This window comes from Alligator sinensis, unplaced genomic scaffold (assembly GCF_000455745.1).
Source record: "Alligator sinensis unplaced genomic scaffold, ASM45574v1 scaffold140_1, whole genome shotgun sequence".
Classification (NCBI taxonomy): Eukaryota; Metazoa; Chordata; order Crocodylia; family Alligatoridae; genus Alligator; species Alligator sinensis.
In genome coordinates this window covers 6,566,357-6,593,864 of record NW_005841836.1, presented here as the reverse complement: position 1 = coordinate 6,593,864, position 27,508 = coordinate 6,566,357, and the positions used below count along the sequence as shown (strand labels likewise).

Here is a 27,508-nt window from a genome sequence, read left to right as displayed (position 1 = left end):
ACAGCAGCCGTGCCAGGGGGGCACGTGCCCCCTCTGTACCCCGCTATGCATCACCTATGAAGGAAGACAAAATAAAATGAGAGATGTAGTCTCATTCTTTAAGATTATCTACTTAAGCATCTGATTCAGAGCCCAAAGGCTCCATTGATTTCAGTGGGCTGTAGAGCAAGCCCTTACCTAATAAGTCTGCTTACTTTTTCCCCTGCAGGAAGAGATCCTCTGTTAATATAAACAACAACTATTCCATCATAGTCAATAGACTATGGTAAATTTAAAACTGCTCCAGTTCTGCTTCTTAGATCCAATGTTCCTCTACTGTGTTAAAAGGGAATTTTATCATTCACTTCCCAGTGAGCTGGATCAGACCCCAATCTGGTTTGACAGCTAAATTTACAAAACTGACAATAGCCTGGAAAAAAAAATATAATAACCCCAGGAAAGAAAAAGAGCTGATGAAAACCAAACCTCCTGGGATTATCAATTAAGATATTTTAACTTTCAAATTTAAAATAAATGGAAAATATGTCATAGGAACCTCTGCAGATATTCAATCATTTTTTATTATATCAAGACCCATAATTGCACCTAGAAGGGAGGAAAAACTGGATCACATTGTCCCCATTGATCTAAAAGCAGAATTACCATCAGGAGACATACCTGACTCATTGGCTGAATGGGTAGCAAGGAGACCTGCATTAGCAAGCTTCATATGGAAAAAAAAATAATTAGGACAGAAAAATTACATACTTGCTAATTGTTCTCATGGCTATGAAGTAAAACACCAACCATTTACGAATTTCAATGGAAAGTGTGTTTGCATAATCAGCTCAGGGTTTGGCCCATTGTAAATGCTGCATGTGATAAAAACACTGTAGAATACAATTTTTTTCAGCAGCGAGACAGAAAACTAGCTTTCTATGGTGTATTTAAAACTTGAAATACTTTATTAGAGAACTATATACTCATTAATATAGTGCAGTCTATTTTATAGAAATTAAAATCCTTATATTCAATCATGTCTATGTACATTTTATCAGAGTAATTTTAATTTGAGATTCATTAACATTATCCTAGTTCACCACGTATTCAATGTACTGAAGAAAGAGAGTCCTTATCAGCAAATCTTTAAACTGTGATGTACACATCAGCTCTATTTATGGCAAGCAGAAATTATAGGCAGCATCTAAGTGGTGAAGAAAAGAAAGGTTAACAAATGCAGGACCAGACTCATTTCATTAAGGCAAAAATTATTTTTCACAAGCTAAAATACTCAGTATTAACTTCCCATGGAAATAGATCACAAGAAATAATGAAAAACGATCCAAATCACTGAAATGAACCAAAATATTCACGGAAGTAACACTCCAAGACTTGGGTCCCTGCTCTGCCAGCAATTATACTCATATCTGCACTTTACTCCTGTGAACAGTACAGAGATGGCAAATGGGACTGCTCAACCAAGTGAAGTTATAAATGTATGCAAATGCATTGCAGGAGGAGGGCCTTGGGCCACTGCTTTTCAAACCAGAATCATGAAGGAACAATCTTGAAACAAAGGTGTTAAAGAGGTATTGTTAGCAGAAGCCTGTTGGCTGGATGGAACAGAATGCCCCCTTTTGAAAAGCAGAAAGCATAAATTCATAACATAACATTTTGTGCATTGTTACTAGCTGCATGTAATCTGACTGGTGAATAAAAAAGCTAACGATACCTGAAGCACTGTAAATTTCCCTACTATCACAAACATCAGCATCCCCAGATCAGATCTGAAAAACCCAGCTCATTCTAGAAAATTAACAAACCAGGTGTTGAAACATAACCATACTAAACCCCCCAAGCAAAAAGCTGAGGAATTTTCAACCGTAAAATGCATAATGAAAAATATTACAAATTAAGAAATGTGATAATTAGCTGTAATGTATTTCATCTTTTCTCTTCTTTAAAGTCTATTACAAAAGATGCCTTCCTGATGCATCCAGATCTCTATGTACAGCAAACATTTTGTTTACCAGAGACATTTATCATTCAATTTGAGAACATCTGCAAATGTTAGCTTTCACACTGCCCTCTTAATGGCTTCTTTAACAGCTCACTAGATGGACAATAACTGAGGGAATATTAGGTAAATCAATCTCAGGAGTAAAGTATTCCACCTAGCCTTTGCTAATGTTTTTTTTCCCAAAAAAGTAAAAAACATTTTAAGTAATGGAAGCCTCAGAGTCTGGTGGACACCAATATACTATGTAAGCCAAAAAATGTAATATTAATTTTTAAATAATTATGTTTTTGAAAGATTTGCTCTGATACAATAATAATGTTGTCAAAGGCTCTGGACAGTGATTTAAAATGTTTATTTTCTGTTTTAAAAACTACAAAACGAACTGTAAATTCATTATCTCTTCTCTAAGGAGCTACTTTAACTTTATACAACATACAAAAAGCAAAGCAAAATGTACTTTTGTTGTAAAACAATTCAGTTTGCAGTTTCGACCACAGATTTTACAATTTTCTACAGCTGTGCTATTGAAAACTTGTAGTATGACAACTCTGAAAACAAGAACTGACCCCTTTCACCCAAAGAGCATTTGGTTCTGGAAATAATTCCAGAATACAGTAAGTATTAGCAGTGCAAAGCAAAGGAGTTGTATTGCCAATAAAATGATGACTCGCATACACTTTAGTACTTTGCACTGATACTGTGGCCAACTAACTGTACAGCTTGGTCTATGTTAGAAAAATTGTCTCTGCTACATAAATTCTATCCATCCTAAACCAACTGTTAAATAGCACACATCCAGACAGAGAAGTGCTCCATATGACTCACCATCCTGCTAAACAGCATTTGGACTATGCTTCAGGGGAGCTGAAGACCAACTGAAGCTGACCCATTTCAGCCAGAATCATGTCCAAGCCAGTGAGGCCCCAGATTAATTGAAATGATTCAACTATTTCCTCCCCTCTCCATAGCTTAAAGAGTATCAATAGCCTTTCAAATTCCCATACTGCTTTGCTTCAGGGAGCTATACCAGGGGCTGTGTGGACAAACCCAGACCATAGTGTCCCAAAACCAGATTAGGACAGCACTGGCAGGGAGGAAGAACATAGCTGCCAGGGTTCTTGCCATAAATCAGCATGACAAGGGGGCTGCACAGACCTGTTAGCTCTCTGGTCTAGACAAAGCCCTAGTTACGAAGAACAAAAGCTTCTTGCTTGAGAATCATAATTTCCTGATATAAGCACAAGATTCAAACCACCCCACTTCTCTGATTTTGAGGTCTCTGCACATGCGTGGTCATGTATTGCTTATGTTACAGGATGTGACTTTTACATTCATTTTTCTTTGCTAGAGAGCTCACCATGTTCTCAGTTACATGTAGCCCTTTCAATATATTTACTGTCCCTCTGACAGTTATCCACATGTGATCAGTGCAGTAGCATGGTAAATCACCTCAATGTCATTGCTATTACCAACAGAACAGAATATATGCTGCTTACAAGGTAATGCAAGCTGCCAATCAGACAGAGCTCACTGCTGACTTGTGCAAAGGGGTGAAAATAATTCCACACGCTGATGTCCTTACCTTACATCTACACACAAATTATGCTCTCTGCTTGTGCATCATGTTATGTGCTTGTTTGGCTTAATCATACGTTGCAACTTGAAGAAACAAACTTCGTCACTAGAGTATTTATGGAGATTTTATTTGAATAAATTACTATTTTAAATGGCTTTAACCAATTCTCTTGAGCAAAGATCCCATCTGTAGTAAAGCCTCTTTTGACATTCTATCAAAAATGTATAAATAATAACAAATGCATACTATGGTAAATTTAAGTATCTCAGACTCGTTACATACATATTAACTTCAAATGTAGGATACAGATGAATAGAAAAACATTAAAATTAACTCATTTTAAAAAGTGATATCCAGTTATTAAGAGAATGCAAGTGTAGCTTAAAATGAAAGGGAGTTAAGACTTATTTTTCTTTTTATTTCTTTTTTCTTTTTACCCTTCCTATAAGTGATGTTTTTTGGCATTTTAAGACAACCTAAGACACATTTCAAGCTATTAAACCTTCCAGTGGATCATGTGTGGTGCGAGTCATTAGCATAATTGGGGGCACACTTTATTCTGACCTTTGCAAAAACTTTCATTTCCCAAATGTGATAAATACAAAGTACTTTTATTAGTAACAATAATGATTATTTCCTATGGGAAGGTACCAATTATAAGTTGAAGAAAAAGCTATACCGGATGTACAATGAGAACGTGAACACACCTAGCAAGAGTTAGAACAATTAAAAACCATAGTTCAAATATTGGGAAGGGTTTTAATTCCCATAAAAACATAAACTGCCCATTTTAGTGTAACTGCAACCTTGTCAAGTCATTCATTCACCAAAAATAAATATCTGACTAGTATGTAAATATGATATGTATACAGTCACCTTCCCCTGACAATAAACCAAATATCTGGGAAACAATTTTAATATTTAACCACTTGACTCAGGTTCATATTATGTTAATATCATGCGTCAGGAAGAGACACCTTGATAGAAATACACCCCTTGCATTCTAGGTACCAGACTTCTTTTTCTTTAAAAAAAAAAGAAAAAAAAAAAAAAGGATCATTTATGAGGATGAGCCATGAAATGCCAAAGACCAGTGCAGTCCAGCTGAGTAACGCTGAATTTCAGCCTGTTTTGCTGAGGTCACCATTATGGCAGAGGGCAGTTATGCCACCTGTCAGCACAACCACCAATACAATGGGAGGGTGAGGACAGCCTAACTTGTAAAATTTGATTCTTAGGTTGAATGTGTTAACCCAGTGTTTTTCAACCCACAGTATGTGTACCCCTGGGGATACACAAAACACAGGCAAGGGATACACAGGTAACGCATTTTGAGTTTGGGCCCCCCCACCACCTGGTAGGTTGAAGGCGTCTTTGCCTTTTCGGGCCAGAAGTTCTGGCTGCTGCTCCTCCCACTGCATCTAGTACACCGGGGCTTTCACTCCCCAGCCGGGGACAGGGAGGGGGGCCCCGTGTAGGCTGCTTTGCCCTGGGCCATGGTCCGTGAGGAAAAAGTGGGACAGCTCCCAGCGGCGAAACCAGAAGGGCCACGGTGGAACTTCTGGTTTTGCTTTTGCCGCATCGATCGGCAGGTGGTACGTGTAAGGTACCAAAGACTGAGAACCACTGCCTTAACTCACATCCATGGGAGGATCCTTACATCCTTGAGAAAAGGGAGTCTTTTTAAATATGTATCTGGAGAGAATTCCTTTACTGGCAAGTTCATTTCATGAGGGACAGTCACTTCCACAGCACTAACCCCTTTGCCCCCAGATATAGAGGGTGAGCAGAAGGCCTCTGGTTACACCCAGAGCCCAGGGGTAATACAAAGAGGGAAAGACGAACCAATGAAAAGTGGGACACTGGCATCCTCCTCCAGGAGGTATTTTCTTTCTTAGAAAACACCTGTTGCAGCACAGAACTCCACTTCTACTGGGGGTCTCCAGGAAGGAGAAGGGTGTAAGTCAGCCCTCAATGATTACCCACTCTGCGCATTGCAGGTACATTACCTCACTTTGGAAGGCTATCTGCTATAGTATCTGCTGTGCTTTGGACATCATAGCTTTTAATAAAAATCCTTAGAGCCTGATTCCTGTTTACACTAAAGCCAATTTGCATCACCTTAGCTACATAAAACTGGTGCAAATATCATCTGCTCCCAATTTAAGGCTGCTTTGGATTGCAAAGTGGAATAAAATGGCCTTAGTGTAATATCTTTCCCAAAAGATTATGCAAAAAATTTCCTAATTAAGATCCAGAGGGAGAGAATACTCAATGAGGCTAAATGAAAAAAAAAAAATCAGATCAAGAATCACGCAAACTATTTAGATGTCCAGGCTCTTTTGGAAAATCCCAGTAGATACCTAGATGCATTTTAACAGCTTTGATACCGTAAAAAAAAAATGGCTACAAAAGCAGTGATGTAACTAGCAATTTTTGCACATGGGCAGAGATGCTGGAGAGCAGGGAAGGGAGGGTGCCAAGCACTGGAGAGAGTTACATTACCCCAAATACTCAAAGACTCCTTGGCTGCTGCTGCAGGCTTCCTACACACCAGCTTCTGTTGCTGTGGCACAGGCTCCCTGGGGCTGCCATCCTAGTGCCTCCTCTAAATTGGAGCTTGGGGCTGAAGCCTCACTCATTCACCCCTACTTAGGCTACTACTTAAGACCCTGCTTCTGTGCCCTAAACTTCCATGTGCCCTAAACCGTTTCTAATTCCTGTGCTTCTATGGACTTCCTATAATATTGTGAAATACTGCAGGAGATTAAGAAGTGATCTGATTATACAACAAGCTTCAGAAAGGGTGCTGCAAAATTGGAATGGGTTCAGAAAAATCTACAAATATAATGTAAAGTCTCAAAAATATGCCACCTGAGAAAGGGTCTAAGGAACTCAATTATGTATTTATCCAAGAGAAGGTTAGGACCCTACAACAACTACACGAGGAAGACGTGTGATTATCCAGCACATACCTGATTTTCACACAGAAAAAGATGCAATGATTACTAACATGACACGGCTATTGAAAAGGCAGGGTAAATATGGACCTTTACAGACTAACTAAATAGCTGTACAGTAACGTTGCTACAGCACTGTGCTAAAGCATGGTGCAGTACAGGTGATTACTGCACCGTGCACACAGTTAAATTTTGCCTCTAAGTCACTGTAGCAACACAGTATATTGGGGAGCACGCTGCTACGGGAACATAGCTGGTGATCACGTGTAGACCCACATCATCACTACATCGCCATAGCATGCCATAGGGCAACGTGTAGACACATCCATAGAGTACAAGCTTTTGTGAACTTGGGCTCACAAAAGTTTGTGCTCTATATATGCATCTTATTTAGGTAGTTTATAAAGGTGCACATCTGCCCTGCCTTCTGACTGGCATCAGACTAACATGGCTAACTACCTCTCCCAAAAATTTAAGTCAGGATAATCCACTAATAGAACAACTTACTTAGCAATGTGCTAGATTCTCCATCATTTGTAGCATGTAAATAAATGCTGTCTCTCTCTAAAAGGCTGTAACTCAACTAGAAATTATGGGCTCAGTGCAAGAATTGCTGAGTAAAGTTCTATGCCCTGTGCTATGTGGGATGTCAGACTGATTGTGGACATCAGGCATTACATGCACAGAAGGTGGATTTATGTTTTTTAACATCTGCACCTCAATTACTGAGGTAAGCAAAGAAGTCCTTTATTTTGACTTAAAGTGTTTAATTTGACTCAGTCATTTACATAATAAGTCATTATTTAAATGATTGTATCAATTTTATTCGTATACATAAAGGTGGCCAAATTCTTCCAAATCTAAGATACCTGGAAGAGTATTTTGCATATCTTAGAATGCTGGCTGGACAACCTATCAGGAGATTAATCTGTAAACTATGCAGCAAATCCCAACTTGGTTCAGGAAATCTCATTTTGTTTATAATACTTATTCCAAAGTGTGGTATTTATCAACTTTTGAAAATATTCAGTTATATACTTGTAACAGGGAGCCAGAGGGCTACTGTTACTTTAAAAGAATGCAGTAGGCCAGGCTGGCTGTGTGGGGCTATGGCAGCAGAAGCACAGGCTGGCTTCTGATTAAAAGGAGAAACTCCTGCATGCAGCTGGGGAGCTAGGTGGCAGAAAGGCGGTGGGCCTTTGAGGCATATAAACCCAGGGCCTGAGCCAGGGCAGGCAGTCTGGCCCTAGAGGCAGCAGGGAGTGGAGTTCCTTAGCAGGATATCTGTAGAAAAGGACTGACCAGTACCCAGGCTGTCTCTGGGAGATTAAGATATAGAGCTAAGAGGCATTTATAGCCTGTGAGAAAGTTATTGACCCAGCAAGGGAAAGATATTTTTGTTCCACAGCCAGTGGAACAAAACCAGTGGTTCCCAACCTTTTTAGACCACGGACCAGAAGTGACCATGAACCGGAAGTGACTGTGGACTGGCAAACAGCGGACCAGCATACTGGAAATTGTAAGTTAATGGCATACTGCAGACCAGCAGGCAACCCATTTTTCTACTCTGTATAAAAAAGGGTTGGCTGCCAGTCCACAGTATGGCGATCACTTCCGGTCCGGCAGCCAACCCTTTGCGGCCTGATACTGGGCTGCATGCAGCCCAGGGGTTGGGAACCTCTGCTGTAAATAGATTCACTCCCCTACTCTTTATCAGAATGTTTAATAATAATAAATATAAACCCAGCTGATCAACAGAATTTGTGTATTCAAGGGATATACAACATTCCATATTTTTATACAGTTTGCCTTTATGTAACACAAAATAACTAGATAGCCACCTCAACACTTCATGGACTCTAACTAGCAAGCCTTGGCAAAGAAACACTTGTACATTGTGTTTCCGAACCAATAACTCAATACACGCTTCGAAGAGCTGGCAGCAGTTTCTTTTGGGATTCATCTCCTACTTTTTTTGGCTTACGCAACCTGTTTGGAAAATTCACACTTAGCAGATTGAGAGGCTGTACACAAAGAAAGAGAAAATTATAATAATTATAAGCAAAGCTTTGAATGCAAATTCAGTTTGCCACATGGGCATTTGCATTGCCTAGAAGGAGAAATTCCTATGCTGAGCAGCATATACTTGTTCTCAAATTTCGGTTTCCCCAGGTACAGCGATTGAGGAAGATGCATTTAGATAAACAGCTGACAACAGCATAGACTCTGCACCTAAACACATTCCCACTTTTTAACGGAAGTATTGTTTTAAATAGAGCAGACACTGAAACAGGGAAAATGTGAAGTGCTTGAAAAAGAGGTTTCCTTTGGAAACAAGCAAGGTACAAAAGAGTTGGGACTATGTTTCAGATAAGAAACTACTTGTTTAGAATAAAGTTGTTTAGTAACATGTTAAGATATCAGACAGTAATTGTACTAAGGAAAGGCGTTTTTGTGAAATTTCCTGTAGCTCTGGGTTCTGGCCAGGTGGGAAATAGTGAGGGGTGGGAAGAAGAAGTACGAGGGGGAGAAAACAGGAGTAGCACTGCCATCACTACATAAAACCTCTGTTTCTTGCATTAACTCAGTAGTGTTGTTTTCTTCCTGGTCTCAGGAGAACAATCAGCTTGAAACTGCTTTTGTTACTTACATGGCATCTGAATACAAGCCAATTCAAAGAAAAATACCCATTGGGCAAATGAACTTGCAGACTCCATGGTAAAGTGCTAGCATGTTGCGTCAGGAGAGAAGAGACTCAGAAATGAACATTTCATTCAAACCCAAAAGCATGCATGACCCTTGGCTTTTCCCCCCACTCCGCTTCCCTTTTGTCATTTTTGCTTTATTTCCTCTCCTATATCTGATGTTTATATCCCACATTTCCCGATTTTTCTTTTTCTTTCTTCCTTTATTTTACATCTCTTTGTATAGTTTTCATAATATTTCTCCTTCCACAATACCCAAGCATCTATTCCTCTCCCTCACACTTACACCCTTCAAACATACAAGCTGCCTCCCAAGTTCACAGCTAGCTTCCTGTTACAAAAGCTTCAAACAATGCTGGTCCAAGCATAGAAAACATATTTTCTGCTTCAAAATGTTTCCATGGTGGCTCAGTTCAAGGTTTGACCTTACAATCATGCTTATACCCTGGTGCTTACACAATATAAGATGGATCTCTTATATATGCATTGTTTAACAACCACATGCTCACTACTGCCTGATATGGGTAAGAACAACAAGACGGGGTTGGTTCCACTTTATGGTGGTTACTCTGAGGCTTGAGAACACTGGTCATCGTTTATATAATAGTAGTGTACCCCGCCTACAGCCAGTCCCATCAGGTGCCCCTTGTCTTCCTATATTGCAAATTCTTCAGAGCAGTAGCCAACCCATGTCATTTGCTTTGTTTGCTTGCTTGTTTTTCTCTAGAGAACAGGGTCTCAATCTTTACTGGAGTCTCTGAGCACTGCTGCAACGTAAGTATCAAATACATTAATGATAGGGGTTAGAGTCTTTATATAATACCACTTCCCCAAAACACTGGGGGTTTCATGGGGTGTCACGCATGATTCTTTTGTGTTTATTTCACTGATATGGCGTGTGTGGTCTTGGAAAGCCAATTTTATGCTGTATCCATTTATGCCGCTTTTATCTCTGTATAGGTTATGTCAAGCTATCTATGCATATCTTTATGATTTTAGACATGGTTTAACCACAAAGATGAGGGATGAATGCTTAAGAACAATTGCCAGTCCCAAGAGGCCACTGGTAGCATAAACACTCAAAATAGTATCTACTTGTAATGGGAAGAATGACACTAGAGGGAACGCATCAGAGAAAAGGCCCATCAGCTGGTGGAATGCCAGGTGTTCCAGGGAGAGACATTTCTGGAGAATTGGGACAATGCTGATGGAGGGGGCTGGCCTGGAGATATTATAAGTGCTGTCTGAAAGGTGGCCAGGTTCTTTAGATTCTTCCCAGACTGGAGAAGGATCCAAGGCCCCAGCAGCCAGGGCTGGCAAAATCAGAAGACCGACTGCTGGTGATACTGACAGGTCTCTCAGGAGGGCTTGGATGTAGCCAGGGGAGGGAATAAGAAACTTTACTTGTGTTTTTATTCTGTCTTTAAACTTATGGTCAGTTTTTCTTATGGTTGGCAAGTTGGTCAACTGACTGCATATTTTCTGACTGGTCAAAGATTATAGGAATTTTACAAAGAGCTACATTTTTGTTGTTTTATTGATAGAAATATGATTTTTTAAATTGTTTTTGACACATTTCTTAATGCAAAATTTGTGCCTTTTCTGTATATTATTTGGACCCACTGGCAATTTTTTTACAATTTTGACTGATATTTGACAAGTCAGTTGACTGAACTTTATTTGACTGGTCAAATACCTAGAGGTGCACCGATATACTGGTCCATATTGTATGGGCACCGACAAAAGGAAAATTGACATTATCAGCAATCAGCATTTTTTGGCTAATGTGGCTGATAATGTCGCCAATAAATGCTCCATGCATGCACGCAGCCACAGCATGCATGCAGCCAGGAGTGCAGCCCAGCAGCTTGAAAAGCAGCATCCAGCCAGTAAGTCTATGGAGAAGAAGGGCACGGGGAAGGCAGATCAAGGTCCCTGCAGTGAGGGAGGGAGTGGGGCTGGGGCAAGTGCAAGCGCTGCCCCAAGGTGGGGCAGGGCACAGGGAAGAGCCAGCAGCTCGTCTGGGGGGGGGGGGGGGGGGGTAGCCTCCACCATGGTACGCACCACTGGGGGAGGCATGGGGTGCATGTGCCCCTGAATCTGTGTGTGGGATGAGGGTGGGCTACCTCTGTGCGCTTGCACTTGGGGGCTGCACTGGGCTCTTCCTTGTGGCTGCACTCAGGTTGGGTGGCGGCAGTGCTGGGAATGGGGCTAGAGCCACCACCGTAGCCCCGCTCCCAGCGCCATTGCCACCCACCCCAACCCAAGAGCAACTACTGGAAAGAGCTGAATGCAGCCCACGAGTGTTCAGCAGCAGCCCACCCTGACCCTGTAAACAGATCCGAGGGACACATGCCCCCCATAAGTCCCCTGGGGGTGTACACAGCAGCAGGACTCATTCCCCATCCCCCTGTGGTCCCTGGATGAGCCACCGACTCCATCCTGCACCCTGCCCTGCCCCAGCTGGGCATCCCCTGACCCTGCTCCAGCCCCACTCCCTCCCTCACCACAAATGATTATTTAGGTTTACATTTTTTTTCAGATGGATAAATAGCACTTCCACTAAAGGGAGTATCAATTATGTACCCAAGAGAAAAATCAAAAGTACATCAACAACTTCAAGAAAAGGAAAAAAAAAAGGAAAAAGACAAAGAAAATACACCACAGGCCACCATCTCCAAACATCTTACCTAGCTGTTACAAGTAACATACTGGATTACTAGGAATATAGGAACTTGGAGGAAACTCTACTTCCCCTTAAATTGGGTATCCTGTCTCAAAAGTGACCAAAGTAAATTCTTTCAGAAGAAGGTATAAGAATCCAATGAACAGGTAAAAAGAAATTTACCCATCACATTAGATCTAATCCTACTCTCTAATAATTACAAATTGACTTAAACCATGAAGAATGAGATTATCTCTTCCAACTAACTCATTCTTACTGACATTTATGACAACTTCAGATATTCCTAGTAAACAAGTCTGCAAAATCCTTTTCTTCCCTTTTCTACAAAGCTGATTATATAAGGAGAGCACCATGATGCCTGCACACTGTAATGTTTCAATACAATATTAATACTGTCTATAACCTGGAATTATTTTCATATATTCAATTCTACCTATGATAGGCACAAACTGTCTGACAGGCATTTGCCAGACTCCAAAAATAATCATATTGAATTATCTGTTGGGCTTCTATCTCACTTGAAAGACAAATCTGCTACCATGTTTTCCAAATCCCTGGTCAATGGCTCTATTCCTTTTCTGGTCAGTGTCCTTCTTTCTCTCTCTAAAACATCAAGCCTCTGATTTTCCTCCTACTTGCTCCAAAATTTATCTTCCTTTCCTCCACATGTATCCCTTTCTTATTTCAATGCCTTCCATTTCCAATAAGTCTGGATTTTGTTATAATTAAGCACAACATTCCTTTGAAGGAATATGGGAAGTATATGGGCATGGGCAGCAGGGGAGGGCCTGGAAACTAATGTTTCATCTAGTTACAGTAATTTTAGTTTATTTTTCTTTCCTGCTCTTTTTCATTCTACTCTGTTGACTCCAAGTTTTAATGGAAGAAGATATTTTAAGCATTCTTGACCTAGAAATGTAGTAACAATAAGTGGATTTAAGAAAATCTGTTCTTCTGAAGGGAACAACAGTATATGCCCTGCCTCAATAAGTTCTTTATGTTGTTCAAAAATAGAGAATGGCTTGTTGGACCTAAAGACTTAAGTCCATGTACAAAGACGGTGAGTGACTTCAAGCATAAAGGAGTGCAAGATTCAATGGATCTGATAAGGAGAACAGTGGAAGGAATCACTGAAATAACAGATGTCATCAAGAAAAGGCCAATAAGAGGAGGAAATGCAAGATAAAAGGTCTCAGGAACAGTGCTTATTAAGCTAAGGGTTTATTGGTGATATATTTTACTGAACCAACTATGTAGTTGGAAGACACCAACCTGTGCTTATTAAAGACAGTAAGAGGTTTCTGATACTATCAGACAGATCATTACTAAAGCTAGGGTTACAAGTCTCAGTAATATGAGGGTATCTTCAATAATGAATTGAGCAAATTGGTAGAGGATACAGTGGTCTCTAAACTAGAACTCCTAGGAGTCATTTTTGTTGTCAGATTCAGTCTTCAAAGTGGCAGAAGTTACCATACGTCTAGGAGTAGAACTGGACTCTAGATTTGGGTAGTACCAGTAAAACGCTTAACACCAGAGCTTGTCCTCAATCATACAGTAACTGTACTGATACCAGTAGAGTTACTTCATATCCACACTTGTGTAAGAGAACAGAATTTGGTCCATACTCTGTCTGCAATCCTAACAAAAAGATTAAAGGGAGGAAGAGACTCACCGGGGCTTTGTTCTCATAATTAAATGGTTTCGTACTAGTATAACTCTGTTGACTGCACTGAAGTCAGTCAGTGATATATGCACTTATGCCAATGAAGGAAAAAGCCCACCATGAGAAGATTCCTGCATTCCTAGTCAACTGTTCTACAAGTTTCCAGAAGTATGACTTACTCTGTCTTCCATATAAAACATATTTTCCACCCTTAATAAAGCAATGAAAGGTATTACTTTACATAAAATATTAGATTCAAGAGAGGAGCCTGAAAATCAACATTTTTCTATGACTTCTAGGCTACGGACAACATTACTCTTTTAAGCTGCTGAAGGACACTGTGACATTGACGATACATCTGAAGCACAGGAAAGGAGCAGAGAGCACAGGGAATATCTAAAGCTATTAGGTATATCAAGCATGTACAGGCAGCTTGAAACCATCTCTTCCCTCAATTATTGCATTCAATGATACTTCAGCACTGCCGCAGCATGGTTGAGATGTCATTTCACATCCCTCTTTGAATGAAAAGTGATTTGGGTGGACTTTTATGGCAGATATCACTTAAACACTCTGTGCTTTTCTGCTTTTCCCTCAATAAGCTTCGCTCCATCTTTCTTCAAACTGCCCAAAGAGAGTAGGCAACAGATACCTGGTTAAGCTTGAATGCTTTTAAGGGCCCAGGCTTAGAGCAACCTTCAGTCAGCTGCCTATTTTGCATCCACAATTAATTGCAGGTGCAAAGCCTTAACAGGGAGTCAATCTAAATGTCTTTTTATGCATGACCACAAATATACAAGTTGTATAATTAAGTTGCCTGCTCCAAATCCTGCCCTCAATCACACCTGAAAAATCCTCACTGGGTCAACTCCTGCCCTGATCAATACCCCATGCAACCTCACTTTAATCACTTAAGCTGCTAACAGCCTAACTGTTTAAAGAAAAAACTGACAGAGAGAAAAACAAAAAGCACCTTTTTACCGGAAAAGGAAACACATTAGTTCAACCTGGCTCCCTGGCATCTGTAATCGGGTGCTTCAGTGTGGCTTTTTGACATTTTTATCTAAAGCTTAGATAAAAGCACCAAAGAGCCGCACTGAAGCGCCTGATCTATACACGTTAGACAAGCTGGGTCCAACTAACACAGTGCCTCTCTGGGCATGTGCTGCACTTGGTGTGGGGGCACACCGAGCTTAAAGTTTTGTTTTTTGGGTTTTGTTCCACATCAGTAAGCAGCATTTAGTGCTTGGTGCTGAGTGAAGTCAATGAGGGTACCCAGGTGTAACTAATGGTAGGGTGAGGTATGTTCTAACTAGAAACGTCCACAAAAACATGGGCCTCATCCTAAAGACTTTTTTTTAATACCTTCCCCCACAATAGTGTAGGAAAAAAACACTGATGTGCCTACCCAAAAATTCTCTGAGTTGCTGTCTGTCCAGTTCTATCCTACCTCCTCTGTCAAAGGGTAACCAGCCAAAGCTACTGTACACACTGAAGGGATTCCTGGTGCTTTAGCACCCAACAACAGGCAAAACTTCCAACACTGAGGAAGTTGCAATATTCATGGACTACACAACTGTTAGACCTCAGAAATAACTCCTTTGGTGCCCCCTTCTCCTCCCTCCAGGTCTTGCAGCCCCTTGTTCCACATTCCTGGCCCAGGCCACAAAGGAGGGTGAATGGTCTGGCTATTTACTCTCTAGACTCCACCAGTAACTAGTAAGAGAGGTATAGATTGTAGCCATGTTGCTCTAAGGACATAGGCAAACAAGGTTCTTTTGATAAATCTGATATCTTTCATTAGACAAACTGAAATAGTTGGGAAAATTCTTTGCAAGCTTTTGGATACAAATACCCTTCGTCAGGCAGTTGGTCTGTGGGAGGAATTCTAGTCTTCTGTGGTAATGAAACATCTTGCCCTTTTTCCTGCCCTGAGCTAGGCAGGAGAGGAATTGATATGGCTCCCCGTGCTATTTAGATTTCCTTACAATGCAAAGAGACAAGTTTGAAGGCCTCCACTCTACCAGAAGGCGTGTCAGTGAAGGTACATATAAATGTATGGACTGTTTTCTCCCTACTAGAATGAGCTGTCAGGATTTTTTCTATGCATTAAATCTGAATGCTCTGTTTTGAAAGACATACTGACCAACATAATTTCCAAGAAAGATACAGTTGGGAAAAACACAATGGAGTAAAAAAAAAAAAAAAAAAGAAATACCTCACCTGCCATGTGATTTTTAATGCCCTACATTTTAAGCAGGTTAACTACCTGTAAATCTACCCTCATGCAATTCTGAAATAGCTGACATCTGCTAAAGTGCACTGCTCACAAACCTCTGGATTTATCTACCTGAGAGGTACAATTAGGAATTTTGGTAGAGGACCAAAATTCTGCTCTCCTATGCTCAGTGTAAATCCAGAAATGCTGGAACTTGCTTTTACTTTCTTCCAAAAGATTCCAGAGTCTGTTGATTTTCAGGGTACATGTGTGACAGTTAGCACTTAAATGCAGGTGTGACAAAGCTGACACCTTTAACCAATTAGGCTAAATGAGTTAAAAATGGGTAGTAAAATACTGCCCTGTGTGCCATAATGAATAATTTAGGCACAGAGAAAGAAGGGACAACAGAAAAACAATTTGCAGGATGGTAGAAAGAAAAGCTCCCCCCACCCCTAGCATACTGAAGTTGTTTCTCCCACTATTATCCAGACTTTTCCTCCCAAAGCAGGAGCATCAGAGCATATTACACCAGGAGCATCAGAGATATGGATCCAGCACACAGGGGTGATCTGTGGGCCCAATCTAGTCTGCAGACCAGCCCCATGCCACTCATGCAGCCTGCTGGGCCTGGTGAGTTTGACACCCCTGTATTACACATTAGGACATCCACTGAATGGCAAACTGGTGCAAATTATACTGTTTCATCCTCTTACACCAAATGATGACAAATGTATAAATTAGACTAATAGTTACATCACTACTGAATTCTGTCCTGCAAAGCAGATCACTTACACCTATTAAGAATTTGACCCCATCTCTTTTTCCTCAAACTTGTGCTGTAAGGAAGGGCAGTGGGTATTTACAATATTTTCTGATTTCTGAAATATCTGTTTTTGGCTGACATAGGTTAACTGTTTTTGAATTGTTTTAACAAACCATACATGTATCCAGAACCAAATCACTATAGAAACATTTGAATCATTTAAAAATAAACAAAGCAACAGTGGCAGAACATTGGTCAGAGTGCAAAAGTCCCTGTAACCCTCCTGGCACAGCACAAAGCTAGACTGGACACCAAAAAGGAAAAGAAACCAGCAAAGCAGGAACTCTATTTTCCAGTTCCTACCATGACAAAAGCTGAGGATAAGGCTGCACAATGAAGCCACAGCTTTACCCTATCATCTTTCAATCTTACGTTTTCCAAAGTTACTCTGTTTCTATAATTTTTTTTGTCTTTTATGGTAAGCCACCCTGGGCTTCTTTGGTGAAAGGAGGCATATAATCAGCCCCTTCCTGTTTAAGGATATGAGCAAATGTTAGAGGTGACTTCCTGCAGAGCTCCCACCACGAGCAAGAAACCTTGATAGTCAAAGAAACCACCTCAGGCATCAGATGCCAAAAGGGCTTTACAGGATGGTGCTATTACACTTACTTTTATGTGGCAACAACAATAAAATGTATATCTATGCACACTCTCCATCAAAACTATTCACCATTCTCTGCACCAAATAAGTTGTACATTCAATTGGCATGTGGAGCAGGGGTGATATCCTTTGCATGTACACTGCTGTAAACACACATCAAGGTGTCCATTTGCACTAAGTAAACTGAGTTATCCTTAGAAGGGAATTCCACCATCTGCACCGGGACTATTACACACAGGTTTGGCAAGCCACAGAGAGCTGGAAGGTACCCCATTTAATCAAAAGCCTAATCTAAGATTCCACTTTGTCAGGGATCCATACTGAAGTAGAAAGGTACAACTTCCTGCTCTCCAACCACCTGTGTCAAAAACCATGGCTGCATGCTAGCCAAATTGCCCCCAGTTGGCCACAGTTACCTGAGTTGGCCTGATTATCAGCAGCCTAACTACCCTGACCTGACCCCAGCTGCCTGTTGGGCACGGCTGTCTGTTTTTAAGCAGCTGCTCTTTCAATGCCCACAGGGTACTCAGCAAGACAGATAGCTAATCTTGAGTTTCTGGCTCTGTTTCTGATTTCCTTGGTCCTGCTTGTTTGTACTGTGTCTTGTGTCTTCTGGGTCCTACTTCCTGATTTCACCCTGGTTCCTGCCTGCCCGTTCCTGCTTCCAGACTGCCTTATTGGTTCCTTGGCCCCTTCTGCTTCCAGGCCCCTGTCCTCTGACAGCTGACTCCTGGCTTGTTTGGCAATTACCCATGTCCCGGGCTTGTACAGCTATAGCTGCCTGCTCCAGAACCCCTTGGCTAGCCACATCAGTCTAGATCCCCGTCTTCTGTTCCTGACCCACCATGGACTGTGGTTCTACCCAGGATGACTCCCTACATCCCAGACCCTTATAGATCTCAGCCTCCTGACCTGACTGCTCCTGCTGCCCTGACTCCTGGCTCTAGTCTGGACCGTTGCTTCTTTGACCCCCAGTACTGACCCCCAGTATTGACCAATCCCCTGGACTGAGAGCTGCTAGGGTCAACACCTGATCACCTATGCCCCAGTCATGCCCCTGACACTCTGACTATGGTTTCAGATGACATACAATCAACAGGATGATGGGTACTTGTATGGCTGCTGGTGGGGCACAGCATCTTCTAGTACAGGTGAGATTCTTTACACAAGGAAGCTGACATATATTCCTGGTCCAAGTTAAATCATAATCCCCCCAGCATGCTTTGCAGCCCTAGGCTAGGCTGTGCTGTCTGCTCTAGCAGAGAAGGGGTGGGAGGGGAGGGAAGCAGGGACTGCCCCCCACCCCAGCAAACCCCAGCTGGAGCCTGGGGCCAGGGAGGAGGGTTAAACTTCCCTTCCCCATCTGGAGTACAGAGCTGCTCTGCCGAGCTAAAAACTTACTGCTGGCTGTAACTGTGGACTACAAATCCCAGAAGCACCTGGAAGCAAGAAGAGAAAGTGATGAGCAACCCTGCAGAGTCCTTCAGTTGTGATTCTAGACTGCAAATCCCAGAGGCAGGCAGCAGGAAGAGGAAGTGAACACCCAGACCACACAGACTATGTGCCAGAGAACGGTGCTCTAGCACCCCCTGGCTTCTGGCCTGAGCCACTGCAGTTATGTGGTTGCATTTCCTGAATCAAAAGTGAATGTCTGTCCAGTTGTTTCTCAGTTTAATCTCTGCAGCTTAAACTAACCTGCAACAACTGAATTGATTCACCCTTGGTCTTTTTGACTGTCTGTACTTAGCCAGAGTGTTTGGTGGTCAGAAAAATTGGAGTGATGCTGTTTTCCTGAAAAACTGACATCTGAGAACAGGGTAGGATTCACATGGACACTTGGGCCCTTAGATAAGGCCACCTGGTTGCTTCATAAAATGTCTCCATGTATACTGCAGGCAGGATTATACCTGGGAATAAGATGGGTCTGATACACTCCAAAAATATTAGGTTGCTACAGATATGATCATTAAAAACTGAAAAGAGCACAGGCTGGAACACTGTAGGTACTCTAGGGACAGCTGAGACATCATACCCCACCCCATTTTACAGCTCCCAGGGGTGCCAGAGATAACTTAATGTATCCTAATGCTGCAGTCACTTGGCCAAAAAAGCTAACAATCTCCATCTTTACCGGCTCTTATTCTTCATACACAACCACTCTTTGCTCTGGACTAAAATCTACATTCCAATCATATCAACAACACAGCACAGCAATATTAAATGACATTTTAAATTGGGAGTCAACAGCCTACAAACACAGTCAAAAATGTGAAAAAAATAATCAGAAGGAAAAGAAAAGACAGCTACCTTTCCAAACCAAAGGTCACTCAGTAGAAGTTTCCATGGTGCAGAAACAGCTTCTTTCCCTTAAAAACAAAACCAAAAAAGGAGAAACAGAATAGATTTTTCAGCAACAATATACTGGCTCAAAGCTCCTAAAGCTGTCAATATAATAAAGCAACATGCCTAATATTTAAGAAGACAGCATTCACTTAAGATAAATTCATTCCCACATGTATCTGAAATGAGTTCAATAGGTTCTTCAAAACAGCAGACTTTCCCCCCGATATTACCATATTTACTCAAATCAAAGAGAACCCTGAATTTTAGATGACCGCCCAATAATTAGATTATATATATGGAAAATGTATAAATTTGCTATAACTTATCAGATACAGAATCTAATTATTGGAGGTTTGTCTTGAATCTGTCCCCCTCCCACTGCTACAGCAGGGAAAAAAGTGGCTGGGCATAGGGGACAAAAGCCCGGTGGCCCCCTTGACCTCTGCCACCCCAACTTCTTCAGCCTGCAACCCCTTTCCCCCCCCACTTACTGTAAGATCCTGCTTGGGCTCCGTTCCCTCCCTGAGCACATCCAAGCGAGGGGCAAATTTTAAACACAAGGGACCAAAATACATTGACTTTCTGCAAGTTTCAGCACAGGTACTCCACAAACACACTTTTGAACCTACTTAAACATAGTACAAAATATCTATGTTAGTTCAAAGCCAAAAGGCTCGTGATTTATCACATAGTTGATTAGGCTGAGCTCCAGCAGTCAACAGCATTTCAAGCCTTGGTGACGCCAGAGCCCAGCACTGCTCAGTATGTGTGTACACTCCAGATACCACCCCTCACAAAGGATCCATGTGCTAATTAGGCCCCAATTCATGACTGGAACCAGAGGTTCCTGTAACAAGTCCTGGGACCCTCCAAAAATTTATATGCAGATGAGACACAGGATTGTCTGTTCTAGCTCCACATCATGGAGGTCGGCACCACATCAATCACATGCGATAGGCAGAGAGACGGGGATGGCAGACCCTCTCATTTACACAGAAGTTAGGTGATGTTTGCTAGACATTTAGGCTGATGAAGAAACAAGAATCAGTGGAAATGGGAAAGGATGGTTACTGCTCAGCTGTGGAGGTGAAGAGGAAGTCAAAATGTATTCAACTTAGTGGTTCACCATGAACTGACAAAGAGTTGGCACAAGGGAGACTGAGTGCAATGGGCACTGTATATTATTTAGATGGGCCTTGGGGCATGTTTCAATCAAGATTTTCTCAGTCTCTTGAACTATGATCAAGTGATCAGCTGAAAACCTGATCAATGCCTTAAGGGCAGAGATAGGGATTGATGAAGTATTGGGATGCAAGGTAGTGATGACGCATAGGGGGTGCATGGGGATACACATGCACCCCCTGAGAGCACTGGTGCACCCCCTGACTGGCCACACTCCCCACTTAGGTGATGGGCGGGGGGGCAGGTGGGAGCACAGATGTCCCCACTGCGAATGCCAGCCAGGGAGTGGGAGTTCCAGATGTAGCACCACAGCCACTTCCAGAAGCGGTGCTTCCTGGTCAGTGAGGTTTGCCGCAGGGAGACCTCCCCCGCACCGGTTGGCGAGATTGGCTGCGGGGTCCCCCCCAGTAACTAACTAGTCGCTGGGGGACACATAACCCCTCTGACTAAGGTGACACCAGTCACCCATGATGTAAAGAGTGAAGGAGGGAAACCCAAAGTTCGAAACAATGGGAGTAACCAAGTAACCAGGACATGGAAAGTGAAATGAAGAGCAGAAAAGTCTGTAAACAAAGGAGACCAGACAAAGTTGGATAAGGAGAAAAGAAAGATGACAAAGAAGATGGGAACAACAGCAGAAGTAGCATCAATGACCGAGGCAATGGCAAAGACAGTGACAGGGAGAGGAACAAGGGCAGGGGGAACACAGGAGTAGAGGACAATAGAAGATAGAGTGGGAACAGCAGGAGAAGGTACATCAAACAAGAGGCAGAGAGCAGCAGGAGCACAATGGAATGCCAGCCCACTGGGAATGACACACCAGGAAGACATAGGAGATCCACCAAGAGATGTCAAGGAGGATCAGAGACTAAGGATAAAAGAAATATCAACTAGTCACAGAATGCAGACACGACTGATGATGAACAGGTATGACTTAAGAGAAAAGGTACTACTTGAGATACTGGAGGTGCAGGCAGAGCATCTCACCAGCCTGATTGCTTTCTGAAATAGCAAGACTTGGGAGTTTACTTACTGGAACAGGGAAGGGCATGAAAATTTTTGGAACAAACATGCAGAAGAATGTGGAAGGGAGGAATTAAGAGGGATAAAGTTTATAGCAGAAGAAAAATCAAAGAAATGAATGATTATAGTAAAAATCTGTACAGATTTATTAGAGCCAGAAAACATAGAAAGATGAATGAAATTGTATGCGCAAAGATTAATCATGTAGAGAAGGTGCAGGACAAATATGGTATTTGTGTGGGGTCATGGAGGTTATAAGTTGTGTTGGGAGCAAATGAGTGGAGCCCCGGGGGGGTGCAGCACCTCCCATCTATAATCCAGCTAGGGACCCACCAAGGCTTTATAATATACCTTGGACAATGCAGCAAATGTGACAAGGAGAAGAACCTGTCCGTACACTGTCCCCTTGTGGTGTGTTACAGATGGGAAGCGAAAGAGCACAGAGCTGCAAAGTGCCAAGAGTCCCTAAAATGCTCAGGGGTCCCACAGTCCACAGGGGTCCCAAAGCCTAAGCAAGCAAGGTCAGACCCCTTACGGAGCAGTGTGAATCAGAAAATGATAGCAGGAGAGAAGAGATGGGTGACAGTGAATTAGAAATGGTGGGCATGACCCCATAGGAGAATGAAAAGGAGAAAGAGGGGAGTGTAGTATCTGTAATTGAGGTGGCTCAAGAAGAAACAGGAGAAGAGGGCAGGGGAATGGGAAGAGCCCAGACAGAAGTTAAATCAAACAAGCAGAAGAAATGAAAGTGGAACAAATAAAAGAGCCCAGGAATCAGGGTGGGAAAAGGAAGAAAACAGAAGGGGAAAAAAATCAGGAAAAAAGAAACCTGAAAATTAGGGGAATGCATTGGAGTCAGAGCCAGAGAGCCTCTTTCTGCCATTAAACTACCCTGGGCTCCAGCCCAGAGTGGTGAGCTAGAGATGGGAAGCAGGAAAGTAGAAGCCTACCTGAATGCAAAGACAGTCAGGCAGCTAGCAAAAGCAACAGGCATGAGAGTGGGTTAGGGGAAGGAGTCACCCCTGGTGGGCAGCAGCACTAGTGAACCTTAAAGTGCCAGATGCACACTTTTTGAACAAGCGCAATGGCACTGGTTACAGCATCTATTAATATCAAGAATGTATTAACAAGGAAAAGATGGGAACAGATCAAATCAATGTTAAAACTAGTAAAGGAAGAAATAATCTGTCTACAAGAATGTGGGATACTGGGGAAACAGGATTATAAGTGCTTTAAGAAATGATGAAGATGGGGACTGTCCTGATAGTCAGCAAAAAATGAAAACAAAATGACTGGAGTAGCAATATGATTCAAGAATACAGAGGTGAAAGCAAAGCAAATGGAAGACATTATGAGTGGCAGACTGCAGCAAATGATAGCATCAGTCAAGGAAGCATAATTAGAAGTTTTAAACATATATGCACCAACAAAGCAGGAGGGGAGGAAGACTCCGCTTAGAAAGCTAACATTTTATATGGTCAGAGAGAAACCGCAGATAAAGCGGGGTACTTCAATTGCATAATTGAAGCTGATGACAGAACAGGGGGAGGAAGAGGTGGAACTTTACACAGTTCATCCCGATTGTTAACAAATATAATAAAAGAAGAGTCACTAAGAGATGTGTGGGCAGGGGAGACAGTCTTCACTAGAACAGACCCCAGTGGAAAGAAACAATCAAGAACTGACCTTATGCTTATATCAAAAGAAATAGAGATAAGGAAGGAAAAAAACATAATTGTGGTACTTACACTGCTTGCAGATCTCAAAAAAAATATAAAGAAAAAGAAAAAAAAGTGTGTTTTATAGGGAAAAGTGGTATATTAATTAAATCCGGTTCCACAGCATCTGTATAGATTGGGCACTTCAGTGGGGCTTTTTGGTGCTTTTCTCTAAAGCTGATTCAATCGGCTATTACAGAAAAATGCCAAAAAAGCCCCACTAAAGCACCCTATCTCTACAGAGCTTGCGTGAGCCAGGCCCAACTACCACACTGCCTCTTCTGGTCACATGCTGGGCTCAGCGCAAGAGTGTGTGGAGTTTAAAGTAAAGTGCCATTTTGGTTTGTTTTTTTAACATCTGCAAGCTGCCTTAGTGATCACTGCATGCTGAAGGAAAAATCAATTCTTGGTAAGAGCCCCATAAGAGGAAGGGGAGTGTGGAAGTTAAATGTGAGACTGCAGCAAGATGAGGAGATATGTCAAGTGTACAGGAGACAGTATGAGGGGTGGAAAACATGGGAGAAATATTTTAAGAGTACCAAAGAATGGTGGATGATGGTGAAGAAGAGGACGGGAGAATTCTTCAGGAAGGAAGGTTGAAGAACCATGGGAAAAAGAACAAAAGAGCTGAGAGAGAAAGAAATAAATGTGTATGTTGCTTAAGGTAATATATAGAGCAGTGGAGAGTCAAGTCCAAATGAATGGGCATCTAAGCAGAGTTTTTAAAATCCACGCAGGGTGAGACAAGGTTGCATCCTGTCACCACTACTATTTGTGTGTGGCATAGAACCATTAGCGGAAAGGAAAAGACAAGGTCAAAAGCAGAGTAAAGATACTGGAAAGGGTACTGAAGCATACATCAAAGTATGGAGCAGCACCAGGGGCTGAACTAAATAGACTGAAAAGTACCATAATAGGAGTGGGAAACTGGAGGGATTTGGAGAAATTGGGCCTTCAAATAAGAGAGAGAGAAGGATCTCAATGGATGCTGAAGAAAAAGTAATACAGCATGAGAACAGGTGATGAAAAGGATAGGGCAAATACTTTGGTGAGGAAAAAAATGGTACTTTAATTTAAACTCGGTGCATTCCCATGCCAAACCCCATGTATGCCCAGAAGCAGTGTGTTACTTCAACCTGCCTCTGCAGCATCTGTAAAGATCCGGTGCTTTAGTGGGGCTTTGTTGGCATTTTTATCTAATAGGTGATTGAATCAGCTTTAGCTAAAAGCACCAAAAAGCTCTGCTGAAGTGCCCAATCTTTACAGACAGTGCAGAGCTGGGTTGAAGTAATGCAGTGCTGCTTCTGGTAAAGTGTGGAGGGGGTTTTGTTGGGTTTTTTTTTTTAACATCTGCAAGCAGCTTTTGAAACTAGAGATGACTTGACTGGGTTTCAGTAGACTGATACTGCAGAGGATGCTAAATATTTGGGCACTAGATATGAATTGCCTAATCCAGATGCTGAGCAACTTGGACTGGGAGGCAATATTTAGGAATGCGACAGCACACCAACAATTCTTAGGAGAGTTATAAGGAATGTTGACATGTAAGTGCCCCCCAACCCACTACTAGCAGCTCCCAGGTTCATCAGGGCCTGTTGAGGGAAGCCAGCTCCTCTGGGGGTAGAGTTCTTAGAGCAAGGTTCTTAGAGCAAGTTCTTCAGCATGGGCTGAATCTGGCCCACCAGGCCATTCTATTCAGCCCACAGGGCCCCTAAAAATTTAGAAAAATAATATTTATCTGCCCCAGCAGCCTGTCAATGTTGACAGGAGCCAGGGGCAGTAGGACCCAGGGGGAGCCTCAGCAGGACTGAATAGCCCACCTCCAGCCATTTCATGCTTTTCCTGCCCCCGCCCTACTCCAGCACCATGCGGCTGCCAGCTGCATTGCTGGATGGGGAGCACGGGGCCGCACGGGTACGGGGCGTGTGTGTGTGTATGTGTGTGTGTGTGTGTTCATAGGCTGAGTCCCACATGCACACCCCACCATATGCATGCACCCACACCCCCTTTGCACTACCATACACACAGACCCCCCACATCCCCTCACACACCCCAGGCACCCAGCCCCCTTCCCCAACAAACCCCATATCCACCCACACCCCACATATACACATACACACACCCACATGCTCTCTCACCCTACATATCCACACACCCACTCCCCACAATATAAAAGAGTAAGACTTCATTTAAGCTAGTGTGCATCACCTCTATGTGCCTTACACAAATACATGTAAATTAGGACAAAAATATTTTTTGAAATCAAATTAATGAATGCTGTAGATGTTTGCTTTTTAGAAAATAATTTGGTATTTTTCTGGTTCTGAGATGGCAAAACCTCTTGCTGAAAGGAGTACTTCTGGGGGGCAAGGGGAGGGACTTCTGGTGGCAGAGGTCAGGGGTTAGGGGGTGAGACTTCTGGTCACAAGACGGCGACTGGGGATGGGGCATCTGTCAAGGGATGGGGTACCAATGCAGCTCTCAACAGCTTGCCAAAACTCGGTAAGCGGCCCTCCACCCAAAATAATTGCCTGCCCTGGTCTTAGAGGAAGACAAAACACCAAGTTTGTTTTGTACAATGGACATGGTTAAAGGGAAGGAAGGATCAGAAGCAGAGTCATGCCCAGACCTAGAGCTCAATAGATAGACTAGTCTTGGAGGGTGGTGGGCAATATCTTGAAATAAATATGATTATGTTAATCTCAGTTAATGTAAAGAGCATTTGCAGCCAGTGAAATGAGTGGGGGTGGGCCAGTATTTGGATCAGATAGAGGTAGATGTGATATGCCTGCAGAAGTGTGGGATACTGGGATAGAGTATTACATGCCTCATTGGAAGATGGAAGCATGGCCCATCCATATGACAAGGCAATAATGAGAACAGGGTGCAAGTGTGGTGGTACTGATTAAAGATCAACAGCTGAGACTAATAAGCTATCAGGAGATAACTGGGGGAAGAATGTTACCAGTGATCAGGGAGAAGGGAGGGGAAAGGTTTAGAATACTGAACTTTTAGGCTAAGTACACACAGTCAAAAAGCCTGAGGTTGAATTAATTCATTCTTTGCAGATTAGTCTAGGATGAGTATATCAAACCAATAAGCAAATGAACAGACATTCACTTTTGATTCCAAAAATGCAGCCACATGCCTGCATTGGCCCAGGCCAAAAACCAGGGGATGCTAGAGCACACCTCCCTGCTTGGCTAGAGCAGACAGTTTGGGCCAAGGTTAGCCTGCCCACCCTGCAAGAAGGGTCTGTGTGGAAGCATCCTGAGAGGCTGGGGGACTGTGAGTTAACTTAAACCTGGAGGGGGTCTGGGACAGAAATTAAATAAGCCGATTTATGCTAAATCAGTTAAGTCTGATACTACATCCATCCAGGTTTATCTTAACGTGTTCTGATCACTTATACTGGTTTGTGTGTCATTCTGTCCCTAGCCTTAAGCACTAACAGAGTAGGAGGCATGATGCACCCACTTAGAGGCTGGGGGTTGGCTAGGAAAGGCATGATAGGGGCTAAGAGAAGACACAGATGGGATATGGAGTGATAGGCATTAATAAACAAGCCTGGAAGGCAACAGGGAATAATGTGGTATTAAGAAACAAAAGCATCCAGGTCCCTGGATTAATGGGAATTTGGGGAAGGAGGGAATCATTGGATAATGTAAAAATGTTCCATGTTTTTTTGTCAGTCTTATTTGTCAAAGTTTTGGAAACTGATAGAAGCTTGTTTTAAGTTTTGACACTTTATTGCCTTGTTTCGCTGCTGCTTAGTTGATGCAGTTTTCATAACACAGTGTAAGGTGATGGAAGCAGGTTTTAAGTTTGGATACTTTCATAATAATATAATAAAAAGATTCCCAACAGTATATTTGCCCAATATGGCCCATGTGTTTTACAGTCATGTTCAGTGTAGGCTGTATTCAATCAACTTCATAGCTGGTATCCATTACCGACCATATGCTGTTCCTGGCAGCAGTTTAGTGAAAGGCAATGTATTTAGTG

General features: G+C 42.3%; 1 protein-coding gene across 6 annotated transcripts in view; it reads right to left on the bottom strand.

Moving 5' to 3' along the window:
• Positions 1–27,508, bottom strand: part of PLCB4 (phospholipase C beta 4) — a 361,997-nt gene that overhangs the window by 298,601 nt on the left and 35,888 nt on the right. For all 6 annotated transcript variants that reach the window (XR_003093691.1, XR_003093694.1, XM_025202256.1 and 3 more), the window contains exon 2: positions 19,545–19,603. The gene's annotated coding sequence lies outside the window, so the exon portion shown is untranslated. The remainder of the gene's footprint in view (positions 1–19,544; positions 19,604–27,508) is intronic.